The sequence below is a fragment of the Octopus sinensis genome, linkage group LG15 (genome assembly GCF_006345805.1).
Source record: "Octopus sinensis linkage group LG15, ASM634580v1, whole genome shotgun sequence".
Taxonomy (NCBI): domain Eukaryota; kingdom Metazoa; phylum Mollusca; class Cephalopoda; order Octopoda; family Octopodidae; genus Octopus; species Octopus sinensis.
Genome location: NC_043011.1, coordinates 46,125,168 through 46,145,217, shown reverse-complemented (window position 1 = coordinate 46,145,217; position 20,050 = coordinate 46,125,168). Strand labels below are relative to the sequence as shown.

The 20,050-nt window shown below is 35.1% G+C and overlaps 1 protein-coding gene across 6 annotated transcripts in view; it reads left to right on the top strand.

Annotated features, from left to right (window-relative positions):
• The window catches only part of LOC115219879 (Kv channel-interacting protein 4), a 448,057-nt gene that overhangs the window by 173,263 nt on the left and 254,744 nt on the right, over positions 1-20,050 (top strand). The window lies entirely within an intron of this gene.

The window sequence follows — 20,050 nt, the reverse complement described above, 5'->3', positions numbered from 1 at the left end:
AAAATGTTAGTTTGTTTTATCTTATTGTATATTTAAAAAATTTTATTCCAATAATTATCTAATTACATTCAGTGAATATTGCTTTATTGCACTGTTGCAGGAGAAAGAAAAGGGTGGGGGAAAATATTGTTTTTATTAATTTTAATCCAGTCTGATGATACTTTTAAAGGAATTTACTGAACTAAATCATAGAATAAGCTGATTAAATTCCACCACCACCATCATTTTTTTAATTAAATTATAACATCAATTTCTAAACATAAATATTTCTAGAATTCTGTTTCTATTTCTAAGTAATAATTAATTAATTACATGCAATGACCCCACCATCACCACTTATTTCATCACCACCACCACCATCAGCATCTCACTATGTTTATCTTTATTGACATGGTTGAATTGGTCTCCATTGTGACATATTACACCCATCTCTTTATTATATATTTTCACATAATGACATTTAATTTCACCCCTCGTTGGTACTTCCTACACTTGATATATGGAATGGTTTCCATGAGCACATGTCATCAACTTGAATCACATGTCATAGCAAGCAGTTGTCTCTCCTGCATACTTTAGTTGATGTCTTTAATGCACAGATTCTGTCTCAATTTCTTTCCACATCGAATATATATATATATGTGTGTGTGTGTGTGTGTGTGTGTATTTATATATATGTATTGCAGATATGGCTGTGTGGTAAGAAAATTGGTTCCCAACCACATGCTTCCAGGTTCAGTCCCACTGTGTGGCACTTTGGGCAAGGTCTTCTACTATTGCCTCAGGCTGACCAAAGCCTTATGAGTGGATTTGGTAGGCGGAAACTGAAAGAAGCCCGTAATGTGTGTATGTATATATATATATATATATATATATATGTATGTGTGTGTGTTTGTCCCGCCCCCACCATTGCTTGGAAACTGATGCTGGTGTGTTTATATCCTTGTAACTTAGCAGTTCAGCAAAAGAGAATGACAGAATAAATACATCCAGGGGTCAATTCATTTGATTAAAATCCCTTCAAGGTGATGCTCCAGCATGGCCACAGTCAAATGCCTGAAACGAGTAAAAGAATAAAAGGATAGATAGATAGATAGATAGATAGATCGATAGATAGATAGATAGATAGATAGACAGATAAATAGATAGACAGACAGACAGACATGCCATACTCAATCTGTTTCCAACCTTTCCATCTCTTCTGTTCACAGATTTCCTTAACATTTTGTTACTCCTGTCTCTATTGGTCTCCCATACTCTTATAAATGTGTTTGGGTCTTTTGGAGATGTTTGTATTTTGTGAAACATGTATATTATGTTGTTACACGCTGCTTAAAACCTGTTATAGTTTTTTTTATCTTGTTCTACACGTACAGCAATGAATCTTGTTGTTGCTTTGGAAACTGCAAGTTAAATTCAGTTTAACATTTTGCAAGTTTATTTTGCTTTTATTTCTTATATTCTATAGATTCAGTATTGAATAGAATTCTTTCACACCTTGGATTTACAGGAGGAATTTGTTGTCATTTATTTAACATTAGTGATTCATAATAACTTGAATAAATATGTAAATATTCATTATCAGATTGACTTTGCATTTTCTTTAAACCATGTATCAGTAAGCAGATAGGCTAGCATCTTTTACACTCTAACCTAAATGACACCATTGCAATTATTTTCATTATTATTATCATTATTATTATTATTATTATTATTATTATTATTATTATTCTTCTTTCTTCAAATTTTCTTCCGTTTCTTGCTGAGTGTTTTCCATACTCCTAGGGCAGAGAAGCTCATTGTTGTTATTATTATTATTATTATTATCATTATTATTATTATTATTATTATTCCTTCTTTCTTCAAATTTTCTTCCGTTTCTTGCTGAGTGTTTTCCATACTCCTAGGGCAGAGAAGCTCATTGTTGTTATTATTATTATTATTATTATCATTATTATTATTATTATTATTCCTTCTTTCTTCAAATTTTCTTCCGTTTCTTGCTGAGTGTTTTCCATACTCCTAGGGCAGAGAAGCTCATTGTTGTTATTATTATTATATTATTATTATTATTATTATTATTATTCCTTCTTTCTTCAAATTTTCTTCCGTTTCTTGCTGAGTGTTTTCCATACTCCTAGGGCAGAGAAGTTCATTGTTGTTGTTGTTATTATTATTATTATTATTATTATTATTGTTATTATCATTATTATTTGTCTTGCAAACAACTTGCACATGCAAGTGCTACCAGTCAAAAACTCCACATACCGGAAGCCAGCAAGTGTATGGGGTCATCAGGAGAGAATGCACGCCATTTCGGGGCCTACCTCTCGACGGCATCAATGTGCACCCCCCCCCTCACTGATATGAGACCCCGCTTGTTAGATCAACTGTTTATCAAATAAAGCTCAATATTCTTCTCGCCATTGCTCATTGTCGCTTTTTAACCAAATCCAGTGGCTAGCCTTCTCCACTGTAGTTTGGATATCGGTCATGGTGGTATTGACTTTACATAAGTTAGGACTAATGATAACAACAATTATTATTATTATTATTATTATCATTATTATTATTATTATTATTATTATTATTATCATTAATATTATTATTATATTATTATTATTATTATTATTATTATTATTATTATTGGCAGTGAGCTTAGCAGCATTTCATTCATCTTTATATTCAAAGTTCAAATGAAGTCAACATTGCTTTTCATCATTTTGGCAAAAGAGACCCACAGAATATGTACCTGGCTTTAAAAAAACAATAAATAAATGCTGGGGTCAATTTGTTCAACTAAGCCCTTCAAGGCAAAAAAAATGTGTAAAGATCAAAAGGTAGTTTTGACAAGTTTAAACAGTTGGAAAACATTGTGATTTTATTAAACATACCAATTTCTCGAACCCCTTTCAGTCATCAGAAGCTAGTTTTTCTCATAAGAGGATTGTGCCCTTCCCCCGATGCGAAACTTTTGCCTGATGGACATAGCTACTGAATCAGTCATGAATCCAAAAATACTCACACTTGGAAATTACTGGACAGTCATAAATGATGTGGTCAGTCATCTCTTTATAACAATTGCATAGTCTAGACTTGATGTTATTTTTATTTCCCATTTATTTTGGTTTTGTAATTATCTTTGATTTGGCATTGCTCCTGTCTATTATTATCATTATTAACACCAAGTCTATCATAAAACTTGACCTGTCACCTTCCTTTGGACATAAGGGCAAGCGGTCTTCCTCTATCTGTTGGCTATAATAGAAAAGGTTCTATGTTAGACAGATTTATAAGGACCAAGGAGCAGCATTTCCTTCTTTAGTCAAGCCCTTATCAATTTGTCTTAAAGAGGCAAGTTATGATGAAAAGAGAGATCTTATCTCCTTCTACGGGGAGCTATGAGAATGCCATAAGTGAATGGGTCTACTCTCAAAGTACACCAATAAGATGGAGAACACATCTAAGAGAAGATACATGGCCTCAGTAAAAAGGATCATTCTGAATCCATGGAGTTCCCTGTTTGATCCCATGAGGATATTCCATTGATGAAACATTTCATTTATTTTATACTATTGTTTTTCCTGTCTATTTTTTCATATTCAGTCCTATGTTTTCATACCTAGAGCCTTTGCCCCTATTATTACTGGCACTGTTCTATTTTCATACCCCACATCCCTAGATTTCAATTATAATTTTCTAGCTCATAGTTTCTCCACCTCTATGTTTTGATCAGAGGGAATTGAGATAGGCGTAGGAGTGGCTGTGTGGTAAGTAGCTTGCTTACGAACCACATGGTTCTGGGTTCAGTCCCACTGCATGGCACCTTGGGCAAGTGTCTTCTACTGTAGCCTCAGGTTGACCAAAGCCTTGTGAGTGGATTTGGTAGATGGAAACTGAAAGAAGCCCGTTGTATATATGTATATATAGACGTGTGTGTGTGTATGTATGTTTGTGTGTCTGTGTTTGTCCCCCCAACATTGCTTGACAACTGATTCTGGTGTGTTTATGTCCCCATAACTTAGCAGTTCGGCAAAAGAGACCAATAGAATAAGTACTGGGTTTACAAAAATAAGTCCTGGGGTCGATTTGCTCGACTAAAGGCGGTGCTCCAACATGGCCACAGTCAAATGACTGAAACAAGTAAAAGAGTAAAAGACTATATCTATCAAATTACACACATTTTCATTCAATTATGGCTGTTAATATTATAAGGTGGCAAGCTGGCAGAATCCAAAACGCTTAGTGGAGTTTCATCTGTCTTTGTGTTCTGAGTTCAAATTCAGCTGAGGTCAACTTTGTCTTTCATCCTTTTCAGGTTTGATAAAATAAGTACCTGTTGAGTACTGGGGTTGATGTAACCAACTTAACCTCTTCCCTGAAGTTGCTGGCCTTGTGCCAAAATTTAGAATCAACGTTAGAAAATATTATTACTATTACGGCTGCTGCATGTATCAGCAGCATCGGTGGTGCTCCCCACCCCAACACGTTTGGTTATATCCATCTTAATCTGTTAATCAGCAAACTTCTTGACTAACTAAATCAGGGTGATTAGTAAACAGGATGAAACAAGCTGCAGCTATTACAGTGCACTCCACACTAACAAATGTAAACTTAAGTATGTAATACTTGGTTGACTAAATATCCTTCTCCTTCAGAAAGATTAATCTAGTTATTTAGCAACAATTTCTAATCTTTAATGTACTTTGTCTTACAACAGCCTTTACTTCTTTAAACTTGTTTACTCCACAGTTAAATATACACAATTCACACCTACATCTTATATTTTAGCAATGAACTGCAACTTAATAACTTGGTAATCCTCTACAACATTTTCCCTATCCATCTTTCCAAGTGCATCCAACCAGAACATTCTATAACATACATATCTTTACCAAACATCAATGCTCATAGATGCAATTTAACCATTAACCTGTTTCTTTACTACCCACAAGGGGCTAAACACAGAGGGGACAAACAATGACAGACAAATGGATTAAGTCGATTATATCGACCTCAGTGTGCAACTGGTACTTATTTAATTGACCCCGAAAGGATGAAAGGCAAAATCGTCCTCGGCGGAATTTGAACTCAGAATGTAGCGGCAGACAAAATACCTATTTCTTTATTACCCACAAGGGGCTAAACACAGAGGGGACAAACAATGACAGACAAATGGATTAAGTCGATTATATCGACCTCAGTGTGCAACTGGTACTTATTTAATTGACCCCGAAAGGATGAAAGGCAAAATCGTCCTCGGCGGAATTTGAACTCAGAATGTAGCGGCAGACAAAATACCTATTTCTTTATTACCCACAAGGGGCTAAACATAGAGGGGACAAACAAGGACAGACATAGGTATTAAGTCGATTACATTGACCCCAGTGCGTAACTGGTACTCATTTAATCGACCCTCAAAGGATGAAAGGCAAAGTCGACCTCGGCGGAATTTGAACTCAGAACATAGCGGCAGACGAAATACCGCTGAGCATTTCGCCCGGCATGCTAACGATTCTGCCACCTTGCCGCCTAACCAAAACTTAGCAATCTAGCGGGTTTCAAGAGGCTCCTTAGTACTAAAGACTTTTGTCCTTTCCCTTAGACTCAGCAGTACGTAAAATACATATGTTTATTTATCTTACATTCAGATTATCTAAACCAAACTTATTAGTTTACTCAGGTACATATCTGTAGTTATTTTACTTTGATTGGCGTTAGGAAGGGCATCCAGCAGTAGAAACTCTGCCAGATCAAGATTGGATCCATCTGGTTCGCCAGCCCTCAGTCAAATCGTCCAACCCATGCTAGCATGGAAAGCAGATGTTAAATAATGATGATGATGATGATGATGTATATCTTGATTTATACTAAAAGTCCTTCCTAGTTGTAGGACTACCTACATCAAATTATCAATTAGTTCAAAAATAGATTATTGTATCACAAAATCTTTCTATAAGTCTTTTTATATTTCTTCAAATTGTAATAATTTAGTCTTTGGTTTTGTATTAATTCAACTAATTGCTTTCTTCTGTGAACATCATACCTTAGGTGATGTGATATTTTAAATATTTTTTCAACATTTTTTTTTTTTTATGAGGGGAGTGCTGAGAAGTTCCTTGGCAGACACCCATAAAATTATTAACCATCTTACAAACAATAACTCTGAGCACCTTTTCAAACTCCACCTGTCTAACACCTGTGGACATGTTTACAAAGTCAGAAAACAGCACAGCTCCCATGACTTTCGGAAAAATTTTTTCATGCTAAGAGTTGCTGAAGTATGGAACAAACTGCCGGCATCAGTTGTTAGTTGTCAGAGCATTGCATCCTTCAAAACTTCCATGCTTCCTGAGATTCGCCAACACTACACCTGATTTTCTTCCCTCCATACACACACAAGCATATATCTGACTCATATATTGTTCACTTTCCAGACATTTATACATTACTGCATATGCTTTATATGCACTTTTGACAAGTTGGGGTGCACCTGAGCACTGTATACAATAATTTCATTATTATTTTTTTTTTAAGGGTATGTTGAAAGGCCTGGTTGGTGGCCCAACCTTCCAAGTTCTTTTACAGGGCTTAAAAAACTGAAGGACCTGCAATAAGTGTGTGAATCTGGGAAGGGATTATATTGAACAAAATCATAATTTACAGATCCTCCTGTATTTTCTTTTACCCAAAGCCAGGAACTTTTCAAATGGAACATGCTTTACAATGTTTATGTCATGCCTTCTCCAGCCTTGAACAAATGCTCATGTGCTCAGCTTAGAATAATATCTCCCAGGTGCACCAATAGTCAACTGTATCTTATCTACAAGTGGGTAAATAACATTTAAGTGCTGTTTCTATAGTCAGAGTGCCAGATACTGCAGTGTAGGATAATTAATTGATATACCTATAACAGTAGTACAATATAAATTAACTAGGCTACTTCTATAAATTTTGTTTATTCAAAGAGAAGGTTTTGCTGAAATTATGATTGTAATGTTTGATAAATAATTTAAAATATTAATCCAACCCATGCTAGCATGGAAAAACAGACGTTAAACAATGATGATGAATTAAACATAGATGCAGGTACGGCTGTGTGGTAAAAAGTTTGGTTCCCAACTAAATGGTTCTGGGTCCAGTTCCACTATATGGAAACTTGAGCAAGTGTCTCTTACTATAGCCCTGGACTGACCAAAGCCTTGTGAGTGGGTTTGTTACATAGGAGTTGCAAGATTCCTGCTGTATATATATATATATATATATATATATATTATATATATATATATATAGCAGGGACATGCTGCCTAGGTAGGCAAGGTAGGCAGTACCTACCTTGAATAAAATGGATCAATAGCAACAGTTTCCTTTTATGGCAAAATATGCACCTAATTCAATAAAATTATGAAAGTAACTCTGAATAAGTACCAGCCTTGAAGAATTCTTAGTCTAATGAATTGACCTCAGTACTTATTTTCTCTTAAATGCTGGTACTTATTCAATCAGTCTCCTTTTGCCAAGCGACCAAGTTATGGGGACATAAACTAACCAACACCGGTTGTCAAGTGGTGGGGGAAGGGGACAAACACAGACACAAAAATATGTGCGTGCACACACACAATGGGCTTCTTTTAGTTTCCATCTACCAAATCCACTCTCAAGGCTCTGGTCGGCCCAAGGCTATAGTAGAAGACACTTGCCCACAGTGCCATGCAGTGGGACTGAACCCAGAACCATGTTGTTAAGAAGCAAGCCTCTTACCACACAATTATGCCTGCACCTGTATAAATATTCTGAGTCTGAATTTTACATCTCCAATAGTCAGTAATTGATAAAATATGTACCAGTAATTCATTGATCTCATTTCAATTGATTATAATCTTTGGCTGTATGGTAATAAGAATATTTAGCCTGTATGTACACTCATAGATTTTTTTCCCTGCACATGCATGTTCCCACTCTCCACCCAGACCCCCACCACCACCATACATGGTGTTTAACAATTTGTATCAAATAAATAGAATGGTCTTATTAAAAATCAAGATAATATTAGGAAAGATCAATAAATTAATAGTTGTATCAATGATACTGCACAAGACATACAGATGTATTCATTATTGATCTTCGATAAAAACAACCATGTTAACGCAATCAGTAATTTAACATTGAAAAGTGATTTAGAAAAGTCTGTTAATCTATTCCTTGAGAAATGTTTATTTCCATATAGACTTCCATTAATGTAGCTTCGGACAGATTCTCTTTCAGCTGATTTTTCATTAAAACATGCTCGAATTCTGTAGAAGTTGAATATTTACAAATGTGAATATTGTAATATTTTTTAAAATTTTACAAAGAAAATTTTAGTATTTTTGGAAAATTAATTTTATTTTGTATTCTCACATTAAGGTTATTAAAAGAATGTTCTGTATGTAATATTTGGAATATTATTGATGGATTTTTATGCAGGGCATTATTGTGAATATGTAACCTGACGAAAGCTATTCCTCTTAAGTAAAAAGTTTCCTTAACTTCAGCTGAATAATGTAAAAGTAACAAAATACTTATCTACTATGCATTAGTTTCAATGCTGATAATGGCCAGCTTCTATAGAGTTTTGTTCATCATTGCTTTACCCAAGAACACAGAACAGAATTAGGAAGAAGATATTATGTATGAACCCATAAGCTATTTGTAGTAGCGTCCTTTGGCTTCAGCTACCCTCAGTTCTGGGCATCACTGTGAAGACTATTATTATTACTCAAGATGGCAGAATCATTAGCATGTTGGGCAAAATGTTTTGTGGCATTTCATTTGTCTTTATGTTCTGAGTTCAAATTCCATCAAAGTCGACTTTGCCTTTCATCTTTTCAGGGTCAATAAAATACCAGTCAAGTACAGGGGTTGATGTGATCGACTATCCCACTCCCCAGATCTTGTGCCTATAACAGAAAGGATTATTATTATCATTATTATTATTATTATTATTATTATTATTATTATTATTATTATTATTATCATTATTATTATTATTGTTATTATTATTATTATTATTATTATTATTATTGAAGAGTGGTGAATGACAGAATAGTTAGTATCCTCACAAAATTTAGTTCAATTCCTACCCTGGTTAACTTTATCAATAGTCCTTCCATAGTCAATAAAATAACAATTACTGTACACTGAAATGATACAATAATTTACTACCTTGCAGTATTTTTATCCCTTTTTCAGGTTAAATCTCTTCATAATTGACTTTATTTCCTTGTCTGATTTGATGATTCCCCACTGCTCCAAATTTGAAATACTGTTCCAATTTAAGAAATTGCATTATTTAGTCACAGCTCGAATCTGACCAAGGTCAATTTTGCTCTTCAACTCTCTGGGGGTCAATAAATTTAAGTGCCAATCTAGTATTCAAGTCTATGATGGTGACTAAAACCCTTGCTCTCAACATTGCTGGCTGCTGAGCAAAATGCTTAGTGGTATTTTGTCTGCCGCTACGTTCTGAGTTCAAATCCGCCGAGGTCGACTTTGCCTTTCATCCTTCCGGGGTCGATTAAATAAGTACCAGTTACGCACTGGAGTCGATATAATCGACTTAATCCGTTTGTCTGTTCTTGTTTGTCCCCTCTGTGTGTAGCCCCTTGTGGGCAGTAAAGATATAAGAAATAAGCAGAGAAACAGCAGTAGTAGTAGTAGCAGTAGTAGTAGTAGTAGTAGTGTCACACGAGACCAGATCTATGTAATCACTTATGCAACTATCTTTACATCACTTCACTTCAGCTGTTTTTCTTTGGAGAGATAGCATAAGATAGGAGGTAAGGTTGCTTCTAATATTATATGTAGACTTTGTAAGTAAGCAACATCCATCATTACAAAGAAAGGAAACTCTATGCAGTCATTCCATCTGCTATTTCCAGCAGATGGAGACTCAACATTCGTGTCTCTCTCAAACCACACATTTACTGCTTTAACAATAGAATTGAATAATGTTATCCCTGACGTACAGAAAGACAGAATGATCATGTCTGAAATGCCTTTGCTTATACTTTGTTCTAAGGCCAAACAATAATAACTAGTATATATAATAACCCTATATAATAACTGTTTACACAAAGAAAAATATTGTAATAGTCTTTGTTTTAGTTGAATTGCTGTGGTTAGCATGTATAATTATATTAGCAATATGCAACCTATATATTGTTAATATAACCTAATTTATTTCAACGTTGTGTCTAGCTTGAGAAACAATCTTATATTACTGCTGGTGTGTTTTCTAAACTGTATTGTTCAGCATCCAAATAGATTTCAAAATTTCAATAGAATTTCATTTCCTTCCGTTTTTAAGTGGAAAATTTACAATAAAAATATAAATAGTTGAGAAACATTGTCTGTGTGGATGGAGACAATCCCAGAAGATTGAATTAGGACCAACATCAGAGTAAGCAGATCAATAACTTACAACAGTATCTATACATGGGTAATAACTAATACCACAAGAGTCAGAACCTATAAATAGAAGCTGTATTTAAGAATAAAGTCAGTTCTAAAGTAAATGTGAAATAAGAAAATAGCTAACTTACTGGATTAGCAGTGCAATGGCTTGTGAATTCAAATTTATTGTCAGTCTCAGTGCACAAGGGAAATGGCTTAATGGATAAGGTATTGGGCTACTGTTTCTTGGTTTATGAGTTCAACTCCATCACTAGCATTTTGTCATGTTTTTGTGCAGAACTCTTTATTTCAAATATTTTACTGTCAAGAATATATGCAAGTACTTCAAGAGAAAGTTATGTAAAAACACGGGCCTCCAGTCCAGAGGAAAATGTATCTCGTATTTACTTAATGTGAATAAGGTACCACTCTAAAGGGTCCCTGAAGTTTGTAATACCTTTAATGCTCCAAGGCAGATTTGAATAAATTAAGGAAGCTGATTTTTAAAATGTATAAAAGATGTTTGTACAAAATATATATATACATATATAGATAGAAAGAGTGCTTTAGTTTCCAAACTTTAACATCTCCAGAATATCTCTTTCTTGGTTAGTTTGTTTTGTTTTCATTTGGGATTCTCAGGAAGGAAGACAAACAATTCTAAATCGTTCATTTCATGTCCATTTTCTATGCTTGGAATAGTTTAGGAAAATTTTATCATCTACGTATCATTCCATGTAGTGAATTTGTTTCTTAAATGTTTTTACCTCCTAATCTTTCTTCTGTAAAATCTTTATTTTTGATTTCTGATTACAAAAGAGTACAATAGCTGTTTTTCACTTCTGAATCTGTCCAAGCACTTTGATTCACAAACTCTAAATCTTGTCTCTATATCATAACTTTTGTACCTTTAAGTATGTGGGAGTCTTTTAATATTGAGAAAATTAATGAACTGAGTTATCAGCCTTAAATTATCAAGAAACAATATTACTTTTCCAGCTTTTTGAGGTTAAACAACATTTTGCCACTGCTTATTTCATCTCAGTAAAACTTATTTCATCTCTGTAAATTTTAAAATAGCATTTATGTTACCAAAGTCTACATCTTTGAACCCATCTCTGACACATCCTTTGCAATAACATCTGTCAATTTTTCTCCAAGTCAGTTTTTTTTGTTTATCAGAAAATGAAGAAAGCATTTCAAGAGGTGTTACATATTTCTTCCAACATGAATGTGTGTGTGTGTGTGTGTGTGTGTGTGTGTGTGTGTGTGTGTATGTATGTATGTTTGTCATTGTTCAGTTTTGTTTCCAGATTTCATGCTAATAGAGAAAGAGTTGGTCTCTAACCTAGATCCAAAGTTCCTTCATTGGAATTTCAACATCAACAACAGGATAATTTTGTTTGTATGTATACATGCAGATTTGTATGTTTTGCTTTATGTATGTATTCTCTTGCATATAGCAGCATATCTGGACATGCTCATATATATTTAAATGATAAACTTCTAGAAAGTTTTACAGACTTTTACAATTCCAGTGATGGACTGAATCTGTAGTCTTTGAATTAGCTTTCTCCTTTCTGGTTTTGACAAGCCTAATTTTTCAAGATCCCATGGCCCCGATAATTACAGGTATAAACCTCAGGTTGTAATCTGGATAGAGTAACTGCAGATTTCTCAATAGTTCAGCCTAGGTGTTCTCTTTATCACTGATCTTCAGCTTTATGTTAACATACGCTGGACAGCTAATTTCCACAACTGTGCACAGTTTCTCTTCTCTATCCCAAATCATTATATCAGGTCTGTTGTACTTACATTTTATTGAGATCTTCACTGGGATATTCCACCAGTACACCTTACACCTTTTTATTATGAGTGGCTATGGCCTCTACCACACTGTGGGTACTTATTTCTTTTCCTCAAGGTTATCCTTCCAATGGATTTCATTATACCTACAACATGGGTTGGATGATTTGACTGAGGACTGGCGAACCAGATGGCTGCACCAGGCTCCAATCTGATCTGGCAGCGACCTGGCAATGACCTTGCTCAAATGCTTTTTCATGTGCCACCAGCACAATGCCAGTAAGACGACACTGGTAACGATCATGCTTGAATGGTGCTTTTTACATGCCACTGGCATGGAAGCCAGTTAGCTGCTCTGGCATCGATCATGCTCAGATGGTGCTATTAGCGCCCACTAGCATGGATGCCAGTCATTGAATTTGATTTCGATTTTGATTTCACTTGCCTCAACAGGTCTTCGCAAGCAGAGTTTAGTGTCCATTGAAGGAAAGGTAATATATATATATATATATATTATATATATATATATATATATATATATATATATACATATCATGTAATATGTATATATTACATACATGTATGGCACTTATAAAAACAAAGATGTATACATACATACACACACTTAGACACGTGTGTGTGTGTGTATGTATGTGTACATCTTTGTTTATAAGTGCAATGCATGTACATTATATGTCAAATTATGTAGCTTTCAGATAGAGATTGTGTTGAAAGTTTATCTAAATCTCTGTAGAAAAGACTATTGGACAACCTTGTAATAACATTTTATAAAACAGGAACTGAAACTACAGTTCTAATGTTATCAACATCGATTATTTTGTTAGAGACATTCTAAGAATCCATGTGACAATATTGATTTACTATAGCATTCTCAGTTTCTACGAGGGTTACTTATAGTGCTTAGAACTTGTCTAATTGACTTCAGTAAACACCAAATTCTATTTAAGCTTATAATTCTCTTTGACACATCTGTCAATGGAGTAGCTTCAAACAGTTATTTATGGACTTCAAACAGTTTCAGATTGAAACTAGATATTTCAATGCATCTGGTAAAATAGTTTTTTAGAATTTATAGCCAATTAATTAAATTATAATTCTGTCATCAATGACCATATTTGGAATTTACTATGCTTTTCTCATTTTCTGGCGGGGAAGTAATATCCCTGACTGCAGTTGCTGCAGCTGATGTTGTTGTTGTTGTTAAGCAACAAGATGGGTAAGGGTGATTAGGTGACGGTCTAGGGCTTAGGGGCGGGAGACCCCAGACCTTGGAAAAAAAAAAAACTTTGGTCATCTTGTTGTAGTCGAGGGATCTTCATTGATGCCCGACACCACTCGATGTCACTGGAAATGGAGATCTCCAGGTCCAAATTCTTGGACGGCTGCTGCTGCTGATCTGCCAAGATGGCTCAAGTGCTGTTAATATTCTATTAAAACGTCTGTAGAAAGACATGTACTGAAGAATATATGAGCAGAAATGATGTGATGACATGTTTTATGTAGGATATAGAAGATATGACAAGGAAAGGAAAGATAGTCTTTGGGTTAAAAATTGTATGTAGCTTGTTTACTCTTTTACTTGTTTCAGTCATTTGACTGTGGTCATGCTGGAGCACCACTTTAGTCAACCAAATCGACCCCAGGACTTATTCTTTGTAAACCTGGTACTTATTCTATTGGTCTCTTTTGCCAAACCACTAATTTATGGGGGAACATAAACACATCAGCATCGGTTGTCAAGCGATGTTGGGGGACAAACACAGACACACAAACATATACACACACATACATATATATGACGGGCTTCTTTCAGTTTCCATCTACCAAATCCACTTACAAGGGTTTGGTCAGCCTGAGGCTATAGCAGAAGACACTTGCCCAAGGTGCCACACAGTGGGACTGAATTCGGAACCATGTGGTTCATTAGCAAGCTACTTACCACACAGCCACTCCCATTCGATTATTTTATCAACTGTAATGCTTTATTATTCTCATTGTTTTGAATTAATAATGTATTATCTCATAGCTTTGAGGTTTTGATGAAGTGATTGTTTATTTTTAGAATGACATTATAGGGTGGGTGCAAGAGGTCAGATTTGTCCAGTTTAAGCATAAATCATGTAGAATATTTGGGCCAGATTTTGATGGTTTAAATGCTGAAGGATTAAAGGAGTAGTTGTCATTATATTTGTTAGTTTAAAGCAGCAGTTGTCGTTATGTCTGTTGTAATAGAGACAAAAAGGAAAGACAGCATGACTATGGGTCTTACCAAGTTACTTCAGAGATAGTCAGCAACCAGTCTATGTCTATGATAGAGTATTTTCTGGCTGCAAAGAGGAAACCTAGTCTTCTGGATGCAGTTTTGCCTTGACATGCATGTGGGGCAGCCATGAGTTATAATCAGAGGTTCTGAAACCCAACACTTCAAGGTTTATTATTTATAAAGAAAGACTAATTCTTTGATATGTGTAACAACTGTATTTTTGAGGTACTGAAGGATGATTCAATATTTTAATTAAATACAGATTATATGTTACATAATCTTGTGTTTTATTTTTAGTTGGTATTAACTAATTACTCAGATCAAAATATCAATATGTTTTCAAAAATCGGGTGATTACATAATAAAGATAACAATGTCAGAATTTAAGTGATGTCGCTAAATATCAAACTATAAATGTTATTTTTTACTACACCATCTGTTTTGTCAGTTACAAATGTTTTAGAAAGGAAGACATTTAAGAACTCTGAAAATGTTTCGTTAAAAAGCTTCATGATTAAACATCATAAGAGTGAAAGGAGAAAATATCTTATTTCTTATTTCTTTACCGCCCACAAGGGGCTAAACATAGAGGGAATAAACAAGGACAGACAAAGAGATTAAGTCGATTACATCGACCCCAGTGCATAACTGGTACTTATTTAATCGAACCTGAAATGATGAAAGGCAAAGTCGACCTCGGCGGAACTTGAACTCAGAATGTAAAGACAGATGAAATACCTATTTCTTTACTACCCAGAAGGGGCTAAACACAGAGAGGACAAACAAGGACAGACAAAGAGATTAAGTCGATTACATTGACCCCAGTGCGTAACTGGTACTTATTTAATCAACCCCGAAAGGATGAAAGGCAAAGTCGACCTCAGCGGAATTTGAACTCAGAATGTAAAGACAGACGAAATACTGCTAAGCATTTCGCCCGGCATGTTAACGTTTCTGCCAGCTCACCACCTACATTTTTTTAAGGGGCACCAAACGGAATAAAAGACAGTTGGTGTATGCAGCATCACCTAGTTAATGTAGCACTTTTAAACAGTCGAGGAGGGGAAAATATCTTATTTCTAAATGGTCCTTATTCTACTGAGTTGCAAGTAGAGGTAGAATGCAGGAGTGGATAGTTATGTAACTAACAGGATTTGAGGCACAGTATTTTTCAGGTGAATCCATTGCATATTTAGGAAGTACACTTAATTACATGGGATATTGTTTATTTCCTTGGGGATTCTGCCATCTTCCATACGGCTAACATGTTCTCGCCATCTCATACGTCTTTGTGTGAAGAGTGCAAACATGCTTGGTATTCCTGCTTGCTTGAGGACATCTTTGTTGGAGACATGATTCTGCCATTTGATGCCAAGGATTTTCTGGAGGCAGCGCAGGTGAGAGATATTTAGATGTGGGAAACGAAGAAAGGATATCAGAGTATTTGGAAAGGATACCAGTAATAAATTTGTGATGCATTGAGGGAGAGACTTATTTTTCAGTTGGTTATAGTATCATTATCAAAGAAACGCAATATCATTATTGTTTCCCAAACATCAGTAAAAATGTTTCTATCTAATAAAAATGGTTATTTTGGGGTTGAGGAAGGATCAGGTATCTCAACTTAGAGCTAAAAAGGAAGCAAAAATGTAACATCATGAGGGTTGCTTTTATGCTGGAATAAGTTTTATAGCGAATGGATTCAAAGCCAGTTTTCCTGAGGACTTCAGAGTTAGAGATATGTTGCTACCATTTGATGTTCTTTGTGGCTCTCAGATGTCGCATGACAGAAGTACCGATCTTTTGATTTGTGTTTTGTAAAGTGTCTAAAGTTCTGTTAGTATCACACAGACAACTGAAATAGCTGTTTGTCATATCTTTTCATGGGTTTCATATGTGTCCTTGACTGACACATTTATTCTCAAGTCATCTAGTTCTCGAGGTTATATGAAAATAGTGAAGTCAGTGCTAGAAAGAAGTGAGAAATATCTATCAATTAAGATTAGAGAGGTGAAAATAATTCCTTGTCTAAATGAGTAAATTTGGTCATAATAAAGGCAAAGGAGGTAACTCTGAAATTTAAATGTTAATTAATAAAATACTGTGAATTCAATCTTTTCTATTATGATAACAACCCCAGATATGTTTTATGTTTTAGTTTAACTGTGAGTGTCAGCCTTTCAAATGACTGGGGAGGATATAAGGTTTTAGGGGTGTAATGATTAGAAAGAGGAGTAACTAGGGATTAAAAGGTGTTAAAATGATGATGGTGACTGTTTCACTTACTGTTCACAATACAATTATATTCCAGAAAATCAAAGGAACAATTACCATAACTTTCAAGCTGATCCCTAGCACTTGAACCTCTTAGGTCTTGGAGAAGATGTGTGACCCCCATTTCATGAACTGAGCCTTTCTTTATGTACCATAAGGAATGGCCATGCTTCCTTCCCTGTCTCCAGATCAAAAAAAAAAAAAACATCTTCATTGACTTCAAATGGTTCCAGCAGATTGGAGAAGACTTCCACCGTTCTCTCTTTTAATTCAGGTGTCAACTGCTAAGTACCTACTTTGCCCACACTTTCTGATACCCAAAGTCTTCCTCCATATTCTGTAATGCTTTGTAACTATATTCCAGTCGTTGGAAACTAGTGACAATGGCCACAATTGATGGTTCCCCTGCTACATGGTTTGTCTTTAATACTTTTTCTCTTCTTTAAAATTCTCCCTCCATCCGTACACATTTCTCTTGTCACTTGTGTCATTTTCATAAACAATTTGTAGCTTGCTATAGATGTCAGACAGCTTGCCTCATTCCTTCATCCAAAACTCAATGATGGCACAATGCTTCTGCTTGGAACCCATTATTTGTCTCTAATGGAGAAGGACAGATCGAAGAGTTACTGTAGAAAAAGAGTTACTCTGCCAACACGTGTAATGTGAACAACCTATGTCAATTAATAAAAGTTATGCCCTCTTCTGCATTACTTTTTGTAAAACCCTCCTAATTACAAAACTTCTGATCTGAAGAATTACAATTCCTTACACATGATTTATTTTGCATCTCTTTCTTTCTTTCTTCCTTTTTTTTTTTTTTTGAAGTCTCAAGAATTAAACTGAACAAGCAATTCTGTAAACCAAAAACAAATAAAAAAAAAATGCTCTTTTTGGTTGAAATCTCATTTTCTGTTTGCTGTTTGGGTTTGTTCGATCTTAAGTAAATCTGGACTGTTTCCATACTAACAGCAAAATATTGCCAAAAAAAAAAAAAAAGGAAAAAAAAAAAGCACATTTTCCAGTTCACTGATGAAATATTACTTTTTTGACTTCATTTGATTGTTTGAAATTATCATAGTTGGCAGATATCCTTACTGACATACCCACCGGCAGTTTCTCCTACATTCGTGGAAGAGTTCAGTTATTTATGAAAAAGTGTTGAAACGTTTTGTAGACAGTCTGATGGCTTCATCTTCTCTTTAATAATCAGAATAGAACTTCCCAATTTGTAATGTTTATTTTTTTTTTTTATTCCAGAAATATAACAGCTAACAGCAGTAGTAGTGGTGGTGCTGGTGCTGGTGCTGGTGCTGGTGGTGCTGGTGGCAAATATATAAACATATAAATAAATAGGGAAGAATCCTTTTCAATTCATTTCATCTGGTGTTAATATGACCCACCAGGCGAATCAATGCCATTTAGAAGAAGAGTAATGATGTTAAATGATGTTACAGTTGGTTATGGATATTTCATATATATACATACATACATACATATATATATATATATATATATATATATATATTCTCTTTTCTCTTTTACTTGTTTCAGTCATTTGACTGCGGCCATGCTGGAACACCACCTTTAGACGAGCAAATCGACCCCGGGACTTATTCTTTGTAAGCCCAGTACTTATTCTATCGGTCTCTTTTGCCGAACTGCTAAGTGACGGGGCCGTAAACACACCAGCATCAGTTAGCAGGCAATGTTGGGGGGACAAACACAGACACACACATATAAAAAGAGAGCGTTTCTTTGGCAGTACTGAACAGCAGTGATGCTACTAGTGAATATCCAGGTTCTTCTTGTCCACAATATCAATTTACTATTCTTGTTCGTTATTCAGTCACCACTACACACCACTTGTGCAAGCACTCCAACATGTTTCGCTACTTTTTAAGGATTTACTCTCAGCTTTGGTTACACATATTTCTTCCATATCCATGATGGAAGCATTTTGTTCTAACCTCTCCAGTTCATGAATCACTTCTTTGATTTCCTTCTTAAGTTAATTACCAATCTGGTTGGACATTGTGGATCTAGCTGCAACCCATGACATCCTACCTCTTTTAGAAACACTCCACACTTCCATCATCATGTGTTAGATTTCCCTAAATTCTTCATATTTTAAGCTCCATATTTTCTAACATACAAGTCAAAATTTTCACACCTAAATTTAAATCCAAAACAGTTTAGTTGTTTGGAAGACCAAACATTTCATGTAAAATGCAACTAGATTTGGAATGACAGTAGCGTTGTTTGAATGTTTACACTATATACTATGTCAGCTTTGTGCTGCAAAATACAGTACACATCTTGTAGTACCTTATCAAGACACTGTCAACTTATGACATCATATATCTTTTGGAAATACTGTATTCTTCCACAGGCCCAACCACAAATCTGTCTGAGAGCAGTCATCTCAGAATCCATATCCCATCACATATCACAAAGCAATCAAAAAACATAAATCAAAGTCTTTGCACAAAACAGCAGGAAGAAAACTTCATAAAGGAGATGATTTTTGTCTGTTTTTGATCAGCTCAAATAGCAACAGTTATTTTTTGTCTCTTAATTTGTGGAACAAATATTGAATGAATTTTAAATGGTCTCTTTTTAGTTCTTCTGCACCTCTTGAGGTTTTTTTTTACATGGGTTGATTTCAGTAATGGTCTTAAATTAGTCGCTATCAATTACAGAAAGTCATTCAGTACCTTTCTCATCTTCAAGTCTCTCATCTCTGAAATGATTTTTTTTTTTACCTATGTTGAGCTGTAGATTTGTTGAGGGTCCTCTTCATACTTTGTTGATATTGTGAGCAGTTCTCTATTTCTAGGTGTTCTATTTTGAACTCTGACAATAAAACCACTCAAACATTCCCCCACCCCTTTATCTTTGACAGCCTAAAATAAACAGTGAAAGCAAAGCTGTTGAAACAAACCAACAGATTAAAATCTGTACTTCAAAATGGTAGATTAGATGAATGTTAATTAAATAACAGCGTTGCCTTACTGGCACTTGTGCTGGTGGCACGGGGAAAAAACATTCAAGCGAGGTCGTTGCCAGTGCCACTGGACTGGCTCCTGTGCAGGTGACACGTAAAAAACACCATTTGAGCGTGGCCATTGCCAGCACCGCCTGACTGACCCTCGTGCCAGTGGCATGTAAAAGCACCCACTACACTCTCCAAGTGGTTGGCATTATGAAGGGCATCCAGCTGTAGAAACTCTGCCAGATCAAGATTGGAGC